The following is a 13,982-nucleotide window of genomic DNA, read 5'->3' on the forward strand; positions in this document are numbered from 1 at the left end:
ACGGAGTCTATATTAAAGTTGTAGATCTTGTTTTTACATCAAAAACGGAGCTTGTATGCGAAAGTTATGAATTTTTGAAAATCGGTTGATTTCCACCCTGTGTGCGATGCCACGTGTCAGCACCAGGCTGTGACTTGGAGCCCAAGCTCACTCACGACGTGAACATCAAGAGATTCACGACATGAACCTTCCTCCAACCCCTATAAATAAGTGTTGAGGCCTCCATTCATTCTCACAACTTCCTACTTCTTCCTCTCTCTCTCTAGAACCTCTCTCTATACCCTGAAACCCCCCGAAAAGCCTAGGGAACCTCCCTAGCACGAGGCGGAAGCCCCGGAGCGTCCGACTCGTCGAGTCCATCCCTTAATTCCCGTACACGGTAAGTCACGGAGTGTTTATCCTTACGAATCATCGATGCTACTCGCCGAGTAGTCGACCCTACTCGCCGAGTTCCTTGTATTTTAAGCCTTTTTCTACTTTGTTCAACTCCCGAGCTCCCAACCGCTTATCCTGCTTCCTTTTGCTTCCGAGCTTCGCTTTTGGACTGAAAACACAATTCAAACACTTTTAAGTATCTTTTGTCCATGATATGCAATAAATTAGCTAATAAATGATAAAAATCTATACTTATTTTGAGGCTAAATATGCAAATATCAAAATACCCCACACTTGACTTTTGCTTGCCCCCAAGCAAAACTGAATTTTAGCACATTAGAATCACATAGGACAACTCCAATCCAACCCATCCATTATGCCAAGACCGCAATGCATGCATTTGTGTCTAAAATTTTTCCTAATAACCCCCCATACTCCAAATACTCACAATCCTCATAAACATTCGCTCACTTATCCCGAACAATGTTCATTTTATGCATCCCTCCGAATCTATCCACAGAAAACCTCCTATCCTCAAGGTATTTTTAGTTGAGCAACCCAAGCATACATAATCTAGAATTACAATTTGTGATACGACATTGGAGCTCTTTGGAATTCTTCACTTCCTTGATTACTTGATCTTTGATTTCTGTGAATTCACCACCTTGTTTGATTTGATTTTTGGTATCTTCAACTTTTGAACTCTTGGAATTTTGATCTTTCGATCTTCACTTTAATTGCTCCAAAATTCTTAAAACTTTTCTTGCAATTCTCTCTTCTTTTTTTTTAACATGTAACTCACTTTTTTTTCTCAAACCCCTACATGCTTAAGCAGGGGCGCTCAACTTCAACCTTTATTGGCTAACGATAATAATTTTCCTGGATACATTTCTGGTACACGATGCTAAACATATTGCATCCTTCGTTCTAAGCAAGGTCGTGTTTTTGTCCCATGATTTCACTGGAATAAGGAAGCCACAAATGCACTAGAACGTATATAGGCTCAACTAAACATTTGGGTCTTCATGCAATTATCAACATAATTCTAACATGGAATCCTAATTACTTTTTACCAAAATTTTCTAAATTAATTCCAAAGTAACATTTTTGGTATGCAAAAATTAAAAATTTACCTAAATTAGTACATTAGGATTCTACATTTACTAAGATGACATCAACCCCCTACCCCACACTTAATTTATGCAATGTCCTCATTGCATGTTATGCATGAAAAATAAAAACATGAAATGTAGAGAGAATTGGAACAAACTCCCCTGGGGTAGCAGTCGCTAGGTCGATATCTCTTCTCTTCAACTCCATCTTCAATTGACTTTAGACATTGGAACAGCTCATCCATGTCTTGGGCATCAAATCGCATGTGGGCAGCTCCAAATACGCAGGAAAAATAGTGTAAAATCTTCAGGAATTGATCGGAAAGAATAAGTGGTCCAGTGGTTTGTCTAACAGCATCGAATCAGCAGTCTTCTCAGTATAAAAATAAGTGAGTTGTCGAGTCATATAAACGACTCGTCGAGTATAGTCGCAGAAAGCCTCGAAAGTGTGAACATATATCTCGACTCGTATAGTTGGTTAATTGCACTCGGCGAGTCATCGCTGGGTGGAAAAATAAACGTTCTACACTTGTTCCAGCTTTTGATAAATCTCAAGAACTACCCATAACTTCTAGAATTAGTCACTCATGTCCCTTAGGACCAGACTCGACACCTTAACTCTAAACTTCGCCCTTTCTTGACTCTATTCCACTCTTTTTTTCTTTCTCTCAAACTCTAAACCCGTTATGCAAGCATTCCTAAACCAAAATCTGAAAGTCACCAAGGCAAATAAAACATGAAACACATAACTTAAAGTCTTAACTAAGAATTCAAAACACACCAAACAAAACAAAAACAAAAATAAATTGAAAATTGTTCAATCAAAACATAAAAAAAAAAAAACTAATCATCCTCTTCCTCATCATTGCCATGTGCAGCCCCGCTCCCACCAGCTCCACTCCACCTTGCATTAATGATCTCATCCCAAGATGGTATGTAGGGGAAGTTACCCCCATCAATGTGTGGAATATGGAAATGGTAAAAAAGCTGCACGTGGGATTCATTGCTGAAATTGATACCCCTTGCCATTTGGTCTTGTAGCCGCCTCATCTCGACATTGTACCAATCCATTGGCACTTCATCATTGTCCACCGGAATCACCAGAGGTTCCTCCTCCACTTCCCGCTCACGTCTCGATCTAACCCTCCTTCCTGGTGCCTCGGGCACGACCACCGGATCTTCATACGGGATAGCATAATGACCACCTCCATAATCTTCAATAATTCTTGCCCTCCGATAAAGAATGGGATTAAAGGGAGGGGCAGGAATCATTGTCATCAAGTTCCATGCACCGCGGGTCATCAACGCATAGGAGTTGGCTAACCGGGTCACGAACATTCCACCGTTAACCTTGGAGGTTTTGCGATCCTTGACCGCGCCCTCCGCCAAGTAAGAGGCCAAACACCATGGAACGTTGCAAAAGGTGTCGAGCGTGATGATACTCCAAAGATAAAATACGTCAAGGTTGGAAACCTTGTCGTCGTCCTTCCTTTGATTGATTGTAGTGGAGATAAGGCGGTGTGTGGGTGACCTAATGCTCCCTTCTTGAGCCGATTTCGGAATATATACTTTGTTAGTGATTGTGTTCCACCAACCAGTACTTGTAACACCGTCGGGGAACACCTTATGAGATTGTTCCAAGAAGGCGCGGAAGACAGCAGTAGTGACCAATGGTCGGTCATAAATCCCCAACCGGCATACAAGATCAATGACAGAACATCAATGGAATTCGCCCCCAAGACAAAAACTAAAACTCTCGAGGTGGTAGCAATCGTCTCCTCCTCGGAAAGATACCATGGAGAAAAATTCCCAATAGAGTTCTCGAAACACCGACTCTTGAATTCTAAAAACCCGGCTCCATCCATCACATATAATTGACTCCCCATCGTAAGTAAATTCCTTAAAAAGGTAAGGCGCCAACTCTTCCTCATATCGGACATTCTTTAACCAATCCCAGTCAATCCTATTAGGTACATAAACCTCCTTCTTCCTGACCTCAGCCAGCCTCTTCCTCCATTTTGTCATTGTTGAAGCAGATTCAATATGAGGAAAATTCAACCAAGGAAAATCTCCTTGGTTTCCACTTGAGCTCTGTCCTCTTGAAAACATGGTCCCTGCAAAACAAAAAACAAACAACCCAGAAGACACAGAAAAACATTAAAACAGAATCCATCTGGGTCCCCGACTGGGTTCGTCGAGTCCATGAACGACTCGGCGAGTCGGATGAACTGTGCGAGTCAGTCGACTGGTCGAGCGAAATTCGACCATAAAAACTCGAAATTTTTCAAGGGTTTTGTCCATGGACGTTCCTAAGATGTATTAGAGCAAGAATAACCATCCAAAACAACACATTTAATACAAAATCAAAACCCTAAAAATTCACTATACTTCAAAATTGGGTATTTTATGAAATTGACACCTTAGAACATCTAAAAATCGTGGCTTTAACAGAATTATGGAAGAAATTAAGTACCTTTGTTGATAGAATTCGAGAATTTTGAAGAAAAAGTGAAGAACTTGATGAGTGCTTGGGAAAGAGAAAGCAAGAGTGCCGCACGGCGAGTATGGAGGAAAAATGATTTCATTAGGGTTAAAAACCCTAGTTTTACCATATGTAAAAATTACTCTTAATTAATTTTTTTTCTATAAATAAAATCGACTCGTCGAGTCAGGGTCAGAACCGGCGAGTCTGGTCGCGAATTGAAACTCATCTGGAATCTGAATAGACTCGTCGAGTCAGGGTTAGACTCGGCGAGTCACTTGCAAACAATTCAAAAATTATATCATTTTGTCATTTATTCATAAAAAAAATTCATTCCACCCCACACTTAGCCCATACGCACTCTCAAGCAGTCATGTTTTGTGATTTAGAAGATGAAAATAAAATCCTAAAAACGAAAATCAAACAAAACTAAAACGAGAAAGATAAAAGAAAGCAAACTCTAATAACGGGTTGCCTCCCGCCAAGCGCTTCTTTTTAAGGAGTCATTAGCTGGACTCCTTCCCATCTACGTTTCTTCATTTTCCTGCATCGGGAATGCACGCCTAATCTTTTGCGGTTTATACTCTGTCTTGTAAGCGTGTATCTTCTTCTTTTATGCCCGTCTCAATTCTTCTCTCTTTTTCCTTGTAGCATCATCTTCAGCTGCATGAATTTCCCTTTTCCTCACCTTCTTCTTCTTTACCCCATTCTCTTGCACCCTCTTTTGCGCTCCTCCTTCTTTAAACTTCATTACTTCATAGTTGGTAAAAACTCGGGCTCGAGGTTTGGGAATACGTGACTCAATGAATGGGTTATCAGCATCATCTTTCCTACCCTTTTCATTTTCCTCTTCTCCAAAGCTTGCCTCATCTTCAAGTCGAATGTCTTCATCTTCTTGCATTATTGTATCGAGGCATGCTACTTGAACGTGTTGAAAATCATCATATGCTTTAACAATTCCGCCCTCTGCTGCTTGATCTTCTAAAGAATTAGGGAAAACCTTCGTGTCCAGAACATGCAAGGAGCTGGTAACTAGCAGATCAAGGCTGTCTTCTTTTCTGCTCTTTTCGACGGGACTCATCGAGTCTGTCAAAACGACTCGGCGAGTCGCAACGTATTCCATAAAATTCTTCATTTCTTCTGGATCAGCTCCCCCAAGCAACCTCTCCATCTCTTCTAAGTCTTTATCAGCATCAAAGTTTTCTTCAGATGATAGCAAAAACTTACTTGGATCTTCTTCTTGCAAGAGTGCAAGTTCTTTTTGTAGTATTTCATCATCCAAATCAATGAAGGAAACTTCTTCTTTTCTTCTTTCTTATTGCTTAATCTCTGGTAGAGCTTTAAACAGTGCTGACTCATCTCTTACCCTCAATGTTAGTGTGGACTCGCATACATCTATCAATGCGCATGCGGTATTCAAAAATGATCTCCCCAAAATAATTGGAATTTCGGGGTCTTCTTCCATATCAAGTTATGACAACCCAAAAATTTTTGTTAGTTTTAACGTCAAAATTAAGCACGTCAAAAATTAGCCAAATTTATCCCAAAAATATTTTTGACCGGATTTAAACCCGTTGGAATATTTTAAATAATATTCGTCAAGCGAACCAAAATTAAGGAGGTATAATTTTAAAATTTGCCGTGTTTAACGATAGTCGTGAAAAACCCCGTTCGCGGTTGGTGTCGGGCGAACCCCCAACCAGGCCATAAACTCCACCCTATATAAGGGTTGAGTGGGTTTCATCCCCATCTTAGACACTTTCTCTCTCTACTTTCTCTCTCTACAAATCGGGTTTTGGTCAAAAATCGCTCATTCGAGCTTCAAATCGATAAGTTAACCTTACTAGCTTATTGTTTATCTAATCTAGCTTGCAAATTCGTGGCTTAAACATCCAAAAACCCCAAGAACAAGATTTTACGGTCTTGGGAGCATCCCAAAACCGTAAACACCTTGAAAGTGGGTTTTGGTGCCATAAAACCCCTCCAAACCACTTCTAATGCTTAGCAATGACTTAGGGGCTTGCATGAAAGGACTTAGAACACCAAAATCGTAACAAACGGGGAGTAAACATGATTTTACGGTCTAAGAACATCCTTAGACCGTAAAACCATCTTCAAGGACCATAAACACCTTTTTGGGTGTTAAACTACCCCTAAAACACCTCCAAAAGCTTCCACGAGTGCCTAGAGCCTTGTAATCCTTCATTTGATGAATTAAAACACATGATTCGTGGACTAACATGAGTTTACTGTCGTAAACTCATGTGTTTAAGGTAGTAAACTCCCCAAGAACACCTTCATAGACCGTAAACACCTTTCCAAGGTGTTTAAGTGCCTTTAACACCTTCCTATGCTCATATAAGTGACTAGAACCTTGTCTACATAGCCTAGAACCACCAAACAACAAAAGGAAAGGGAAAAACGTGAGTTTACGACCGTAAACTCATGTGTTTACCCCCGTAAACTCCTCAAGGAGTGGTTAATGGACCGTAAACTCCCTATGGTGTCCATTCTGAGCCCCAACCACTTCCTTAGCCCTTGATTCGACTCTAGCATGATTCTATGAGTGAGATAAGACCTTTAAACATCCCATAACACCACTACCATGAGTTTACGACCATAAACTCATGGGGGAAGTGGTCTTGAAACCGTAAACACCCATAAGGGCCTTCATTTGAATAGTAAACTCCAATGTGAGTCCATACACGCCTTCTATGCAACCCTTGGTACTTCTAGCACTTGTAGCAAAGTGTTTTTATGTAGTAAGACATCCTTACTTGCTTAATTAGTTATTAAATGACTAATTAGATACTTAAATGTATCATTACATGTTAAATAGGATTCGCGTGTGTGGTCAAGTCCTCACTTGACACTTAGCATCCTATATCGTCCATTCATCCTCATACCCCTGAATTAACCTTTTAAATGTTTTTACATGCTTTTATGGGGGGGAATGAAAATTAAAACATGCCAGTTATCATATCAATCATATGTGATTAATAACCCGCATGCACAAGGATTTATCACACTTTCAGTCGTCTTACCAAGTATAATACCATAGATGTTTTTTCCAAAACGTTTTTACTTGTTTAAATCTTTTCTCAAATTGTCTCTCACGTTGTATGTTTTACTTCAAAACCAGTTACAGCAGTATTTTAAACAAAGGTTTTCTTTACTTATATTGTTTTATCAAAATCTATACTCAAAACTTGGTTATGAAAGATTTTCAAAGGATTTCCAAAGGTCTTCAAGCGTATTTTACAAAAAGGATATCAAGTCACAATTTTCATAAGTGTAAAGGTTTTCCAAAGTTTTTGTCAAAGTTTTCTTCTATGCTTCTATGCTTCTATTTCGTTAAATGCATGCATGTACTTGTATAGTTATATAAATAATGTTTAAAGGACTTAGGAAGGCTAGTTCGCCCTATTTCCTTTTCCTCGTTGGGATGTGGTCTGGTGGGTATCGGATATCCGTCCGAAGGTCGTTTAAACATTAATTATATATTATGTATACATGTATAGACATAAAGGTTTACATCATTCAGTTCATTTCCCTTGGGTAGCAAGGGCATCCTTCCACTCATCCTTCATAGATCAGAGAAACTAGTAACTATTATAGGAATAGTTAGGAGGTTCTATTCACTCTTTCTAGTACGAGAATTCCACAGGAGTCAGTTCATATGCGAGTCTATATCATTTCTCCAGCGCCTCTAATAGCATTCAGAATACGAGATGCATCTTCAAGACACGGATCTCCCCGTCATCGAGTTGGTAACCAGAGTCTCCTGTAGAGAGAGCGGGCATTGTGTGTATAGATCTATACGGGACTGACACTCCCGCACCCAGACTGCTAGCTACAGTCCACGGCCTACCAAGCCAAGGGGTGACAAATGTCATATTTATTCCGACGCTTGCATGGCGTCAAGTACTCTAGTGTCAATCAGTATGGTTACGAGTATCTCCATGTTTACCTTATAATTCATGGCCTTAAGGTAACAAGAATCTGACACTGTATTCTTGAAACAACCCACTTAGGACTTTCCCTCTGTTTTAGACCTTGCTAGCTGTATCTTTCATTTGATACTGTCTGGGGTCTGTGTTTCTTGGTTTTAGACCTTGCTAGCTGTATCATTCATTTGATACTATCTGGGGTCTGTGTTTCTTTGTTTTAGACCTTGCTAGCCGTATCGTACATTTGATACCGTCTGGGGTCTGTGTTTCCTTTTGTTAGACTGAGCCAGACGATACTCTCCTGGAGTCTATGATTTCTTTTACCTATGTCAGCAGTATTTCTGCTGAGGCATATGTTATTTTCCCTTAATATTTTTACTAGTGATATTCTCCTACTTTCTTTAAAGTCAAATGCCGTATTTTGGTAATGATAGTATTTCAGGGAAAATTTCTCTTTAAAACATAACACTGTCGAGTCTTAGTAGAAGACTGCTTTTATTTAGAAAATATAGGATTTTCTAGAAAGGACGCTAATACACTGTAGATTCTAAACTACTACTTTTCATAAAGTTATTTTGAATAAAATGTTTACTTACACAAATGGCACTAAATACTTATGAACTCACCAGCATTTATAAAAATGTTGATACTCACTTTCAAAATAACTTGTATTCTCAGGCCAGCAATAGACAGGTACACCCGGGAGCGTTTGTGAAGCCAACCTAGAACCGAGCTGCATTTATACTAGTTATGTATTACTTTGACGTCTCTATTTAATGTAACTTATGTAAAACTATTACTATTAATGCAATGGTTGTTGTACTTTGATTACTATACTGCATATGTTGTGATACTTGACATGACGTCATCCACCCCAGAACGTTTCCGCCGTTCCGGTTTTGGGGTGTGACACAAGTACTACAAAGTCCACGGGGAATATAAATTTATCCACCTTAATGAGGAGATCTTCACAAACACCTCTTGGACGAGTAATCTTCTTATCCACTAAATGGATCTTCATATTCACAGGCCTTGGCTCTGGTAAATTCAGCTTCTTGAAAAAAGAAAGTTAATACTTGCACCCGAATCGGTCAACGCTTGAGTAGCAAGTATATTTCCAAATTGACAAGGAATTATGATGCTTCCCGGATCGCCCTTCTTTTCTGGTAGCTCACTCAATACTATCTCCGCGACTTCAGCGAAATCTTTTCTAGCATCAAAGAGACCCTTTAGCAAGTTCAAATATTTGGGTGTTTGAAGCATCGTTTCCACAAATGGGACGTTGAATTGAAAGGCTTTGACATGTTCCATGAAAGCTCTGTATGCTTTAACCTTTTCATCAGGTATGGTTCTGATTGGGAATGGAAGAGGAGGGTTGTAAGGCTTTAAGGAAACAGCAGATTTGTCATCAGGGCATGGACTCGCCGAGTCTATTAGAGGGACTCGGCGAGTCTGGTTGGGTTTAGCTGAACTCAACTCTTCTGTCTTTTCTGCATGCACCTTAGTTGAGACCTTCTATCTAGGGGTCATAGGAGTGAAAATTTCTCCATAACTGGAGGTTATAGCATTCTCGGATTATTCTCGGTTTTACTTGGAAGTTCACCCGATCTTCTCTCGTTCACCTGATGTGCAAGTAGTCCTAGCTGTTTCTCAATGTTGAGAATAGATGCTTGCTGATTCCTAAGTATAGTTCTGGTCTCTTGTATTGCAGCATCATGATCATTGTGTCTTTTCTAGGACGCGGCTATAAATCTTGTGAACATTTCTTCTAAGTCGGCTCTCTTTTCCACAACCGGTTCTTCCTTTTTATAGAAACCCCTCTCTTTGTGCTTGTATTTCTCCTCCTTTGCATTTTTGTATTCTTCATACGGGAGCCATTCCTTCTTGGGTTTCCGCCAATTCTCGTCGTATCTGGCGCCGCTTGAGTAGAACACTTGCGCCTTCTTGTTTCCATTTTCATCCAAGTCACAATCCTTTGTGAGATGAGGTCCTCTATAGTTCTCGCATCCAACTCGAATAGCATGGATTGTTTGATCCATTTTTGTCATCCTTCTATCTAAACTATCGAGCTTAGCCATCATCGCCACCATGCCATCATTGCCCGAGTTCACTACCCCCCGACTTACTTCATTTCTTGGGTTGTGGTATTCTCTAGAATGTTTAGAGAATTTTTCAATTAATTCCTTGATTACCGGGGGTGCCTTCTTTGTGAGCGGGCCTTGCGATTCGAGCAATTGCCTTGTGGTAACATTGACTCCATCATAGAAGATGTAGACTTCTTGTTGGCTATTAAGGTCATGGTGTGGGCAATTTCTGAGAAGACCTTTGTACCTCTCCCACGCCTCATAAAGGGACTCTCCAGGTTGTTGCTCGAAGTTGGCAATAGCTTTCTTCAACTTGGCTATTTTAGAAGGTGGGCAAAAATGGTCTATGAACTCCTCTTTCATCTTAGCCCATGTGGTGACCGACCCGGGGGGAAGTGACTTGAGCCAATCCTTTGCAGCACCCTTGAATGTGACTGGAAGCATACGAAGTAGCTGGGTTTCGCGTGGCACATTTGGTACATTGAAGTAGTCAGCCACATCATTGACTTCATCCAAGTGCTTGTAAGCATCTTTGTGGTCTTTTCCATAGAAGGGAATCTCCTTGAGTTGAGCGAGTATGTGGCCCTTTAGCTCGAAAGTAGCAGTAGCGGGAATTGCGGGTTGCACAAGTCTCGGGTCAGTATCGTCACACATCCTCTTCTTCCATTCCCCCATGGGGACTTCATCGATATTAGCCATAGTAATAGCTAAATCGTCCTCAAAATCGGACTCGTGCTCGTATATAGGTTCTTCTTCTTCCTCGGTCTCGTACTCGGTGTCCTCTTTAATCGGGTCTTCGATTGTTACAGAGGCACTGGATGCTCCTGATTTACTGCTCTTCTTCTTGCTGAAAACGGACTTGAGGTTCTTTAGTGGCAAATTCTTTGAAGAAGCGGATTCTCCAACGGATTTTCCTTTGTTACTCCTTAGTGCGGATTCCGCGTCTTCGAGAGGATGGACCAGAGGTGTATCAGATCCTCGGGTCATGAAACAACTGCAAATAAAACAAGAAAAACGCGTAAAAAGAACAAAAATAAAATAAAAATTAAAACTGTGAACAGCGATGGACTCGCCGAGTTGTCACGAGTGCACACGGCGAGTTCAAGGCAAAAACAGAAAATTTCTCTAATTACTTATTAAGATGGATATTGATTAAAACTTATACTCACTACTAATTTTCCTAAGAATTAACTTTGTGTAAGAGAAATCCCACACAAAGGATCGATAAAAATAGAAATTAATGCTAATTTAGAACCGTTCCCCGGCAACAGCGCCAAAAAAACATGATGTGTGTGAACTCAACTAGTTTTAAACCTACTTTTAATTATAAAATGAACACACAAAGTCAATGGACCTATCAATTGTGGTACAGCTAAATAAGTAGGGTATCGAACACAGGGAACAGTAAATTAAAACTAAAGACTAATTATATCTAAATTAAATAATAAATAGGGGTTTTCTCTAGTTTTACAAGACTAGAAACTTACTAACTATCACTTAAACTAAAATCAAAGATTCAACTAAATTCAATGACAAAGGGAACTTCTGTTTAGTTCAACTCAATTGATCCTATGGTTGATATTATGTTAATAGTGCAATGGATTAATTCTTCTATTAGCTACCGATTCAAGTGATTAGTTTCGCGTTCGCTGCACTAATCCTTAGAGAACAAACTAACTCAAACAGTGATCAGTTGTTTAATTTAATTTAGTTCACTAGATTATTTTTTCGGGTTAATTTAGACTTGTAATAGCTAACTAATTTGGTCCTTTAGTTAACCTCTTGTTGATGATCATCAAATAAGCTCACACATGAATTTACGTAATTTTCTATTAATTCTAGTTTCACGTTCGTTATTCCTAGACATATGATAAAGTGGTCACATAAACATATGAGGTTGACAATTAAAAGATGTTCATACTATTTAATTATCTTCCTATTAACAGAAAAATAGTTATCATTCACACACAAGGTTCTTTAACAAGCTAAAATCAACAAAATCACCAATATTGAATAAATCCTACCAATAATCAAACCATAATCTCAATTTTGTATCCCCAAACAGAAGTTTCAGAGTTTTAGCTCATGATTGAGGTAATTAACAGCAATAAAACGAATTCTAATTGTCTAACCATAATTGAAAAAGAATAGATTAAGTAGAATGATGAGAATTTGCCTCAAATCTTCTTCGGAGTTGATTTCTAGGTTGTATCTTCGTTCTTCAGATCTCTCCTGGCTTTGATTCGCAGCTTGCTTCTCCCCAAGGGTTCCAGAATTTCTTATGTCGATCTGAACAGCTGTTTTTATAGATGCGAATCGACTCGCCGAGTCCAACACCAACTCCAGCATATTTGTATCACAGGTGTTAATATGAAGCTACTTTACATTGAGAGATTTAAAATAAATGTAGATCACTAGTGTAAATAAATGTAAGTTATGTTTATGCTTATGTTCTTGTATTGACGATGACATCCCAATGCTTTAAAATGAATAAAAAAAATACATTTCTTCGGAAATTCTTTGATAACATAATTATCATGTTTTTCTGGGGATAAATTCCGCAACACTTTTATTAAAAGAGGTACTCTGATTTTTATAAAGCATAAACAAAATCAGTCTTTTATGGCCGTGAAAATGTGGATGTCACAGTTGGTATCAGAGCATTAGTTTAAGCGAACAAGGAATTTGTAGGAAAATTTAGACTTAAACTTAGAATGCTTAGCAATGATTGTAAGATGAGTGTGTGCTATATTTTAGACACAAGCACTAGTTTATTTTAGGAAAGATGCCTAATATGTTTTATGTGCTAAATGTTTTATGTTATAGCTATAAAGATGTCTTATATGCTATTATTTGTTTGGATCTATGGTCTGTTGCCGACCGGATCTGGAAATTTTATGTGTTTAAATTTCTAAACGTTTGATTACGGTATTAGAACTGGCATATAACTTTTCAGTGTGACAAGGAGATCTATACGTCTATCGTAAATAAATCTTTCCTATCTTAAAATTCTCGCCTCGGTACACCGAACGTCTCCTTGGGTGTACAAAACGTCATGGTGAAGACAAACTAGGAAATATCCGAGGAAGATGAAAACCTGAGCCTAAGAATGTGATGGGTCATGCATTGGTCGTTGCGCCTGCACCCGGGTTGCCTCCCGCCAAGCGCTTCTTTTTAAGGAGTCGTTAGCTGGACTCCTTCCCATCTACGTTTCTTCATTTTCCTGCATCGGGAATGCACGCCTAATCTTTTTAAGGAGTCGTTAGCTGGACTCCTTCCCATGGACGTTCCTAAGATGTATTAGAGCAAGAATAACCATCCAAAACAACACATTTAATACAAAATCAAAACCCTAAAAATTCACTAAACTTCAAAATTGGGTATTTTATGAAACTGACACCTTAGAACATCTAAAAATCATGGCTTTAACAGAATTATGGAAGAAATGAAGTACCTTTGTTGATAGAATTCGAGAATTTTGAAGAAAAAGTGAAGAACTTGATGAGTGCTTGGGAAAGAGAAAGCAAGAGTGCCGCACGGCGAGTATGGAGGAAAAATGATTTCATTAGGGTTAAAAACCCTAGTTTTACCATATGTAAAAATTACTCTTAATTAATTTTTTTTCTATAAATAAAATCGACTCGTCGAGTCAGGGTCAGAACCGGCGAGTCTGGTCGCGAATTGAAACTCATCTGGAATCTGAATAGACTCGTCGAGTCAGGGTTAGACTCGGCGAGTCACTTGCAAACAATTCAAAAATTATATCATTTTGTCATTTATTCATAAAAAAAATTCATTCCACCCCACACTTAGCCCATACGCACTCTCAAGCAGTCATGTTTTGTGATTTAGAAGATGAAAATAAAATCCTAAAAACGAAAATCCAACAAAACTAAAACGAGAAAGATAAAAGAAAGCAAACTCTAATAACGGGTTGCCTCCCGCCAAGCGCTTCTTTTTAAGGAGTCGTTAGTTGGAC

The 13,982-nt window shown here is 39.1% G+C and overlaps 1 non-coding gene across 1 annotated transcript; it reads left to right on the top strand.

Annotated features, from left to right (window-relative positions):
• Positions 1–10,211: 10,211 nt before the first annotated feature.
• LOC145077555 (small nucleolar RNA R71) lies at positions 10,212–10,318 on the top strand. The gene has a single exon (XR_013693296.1). It is a non-coding gene; the product is annotated as a small nucleolar RNA R71 (small nucleolar RNA).
• Positions 10,319–13,982: the final 3,664 nt, after the last annotated feature.

This window comes from Lactuca serriola, chromosome 9 (assembly GCF_051521515.1).
Source record: "Lactuca serriola cultivar US96UC23 chromosome 9, Lser_US96UC23_V15, whole genome shotgun sequence".
In the NCBI taxonomy this organism is placed as follows: Eukaryota; Viridiplantae; Streptophyta; class Magnoliopsida; order Asterales; family Asteraceae; genus Lactuca; species Lactuca serriola.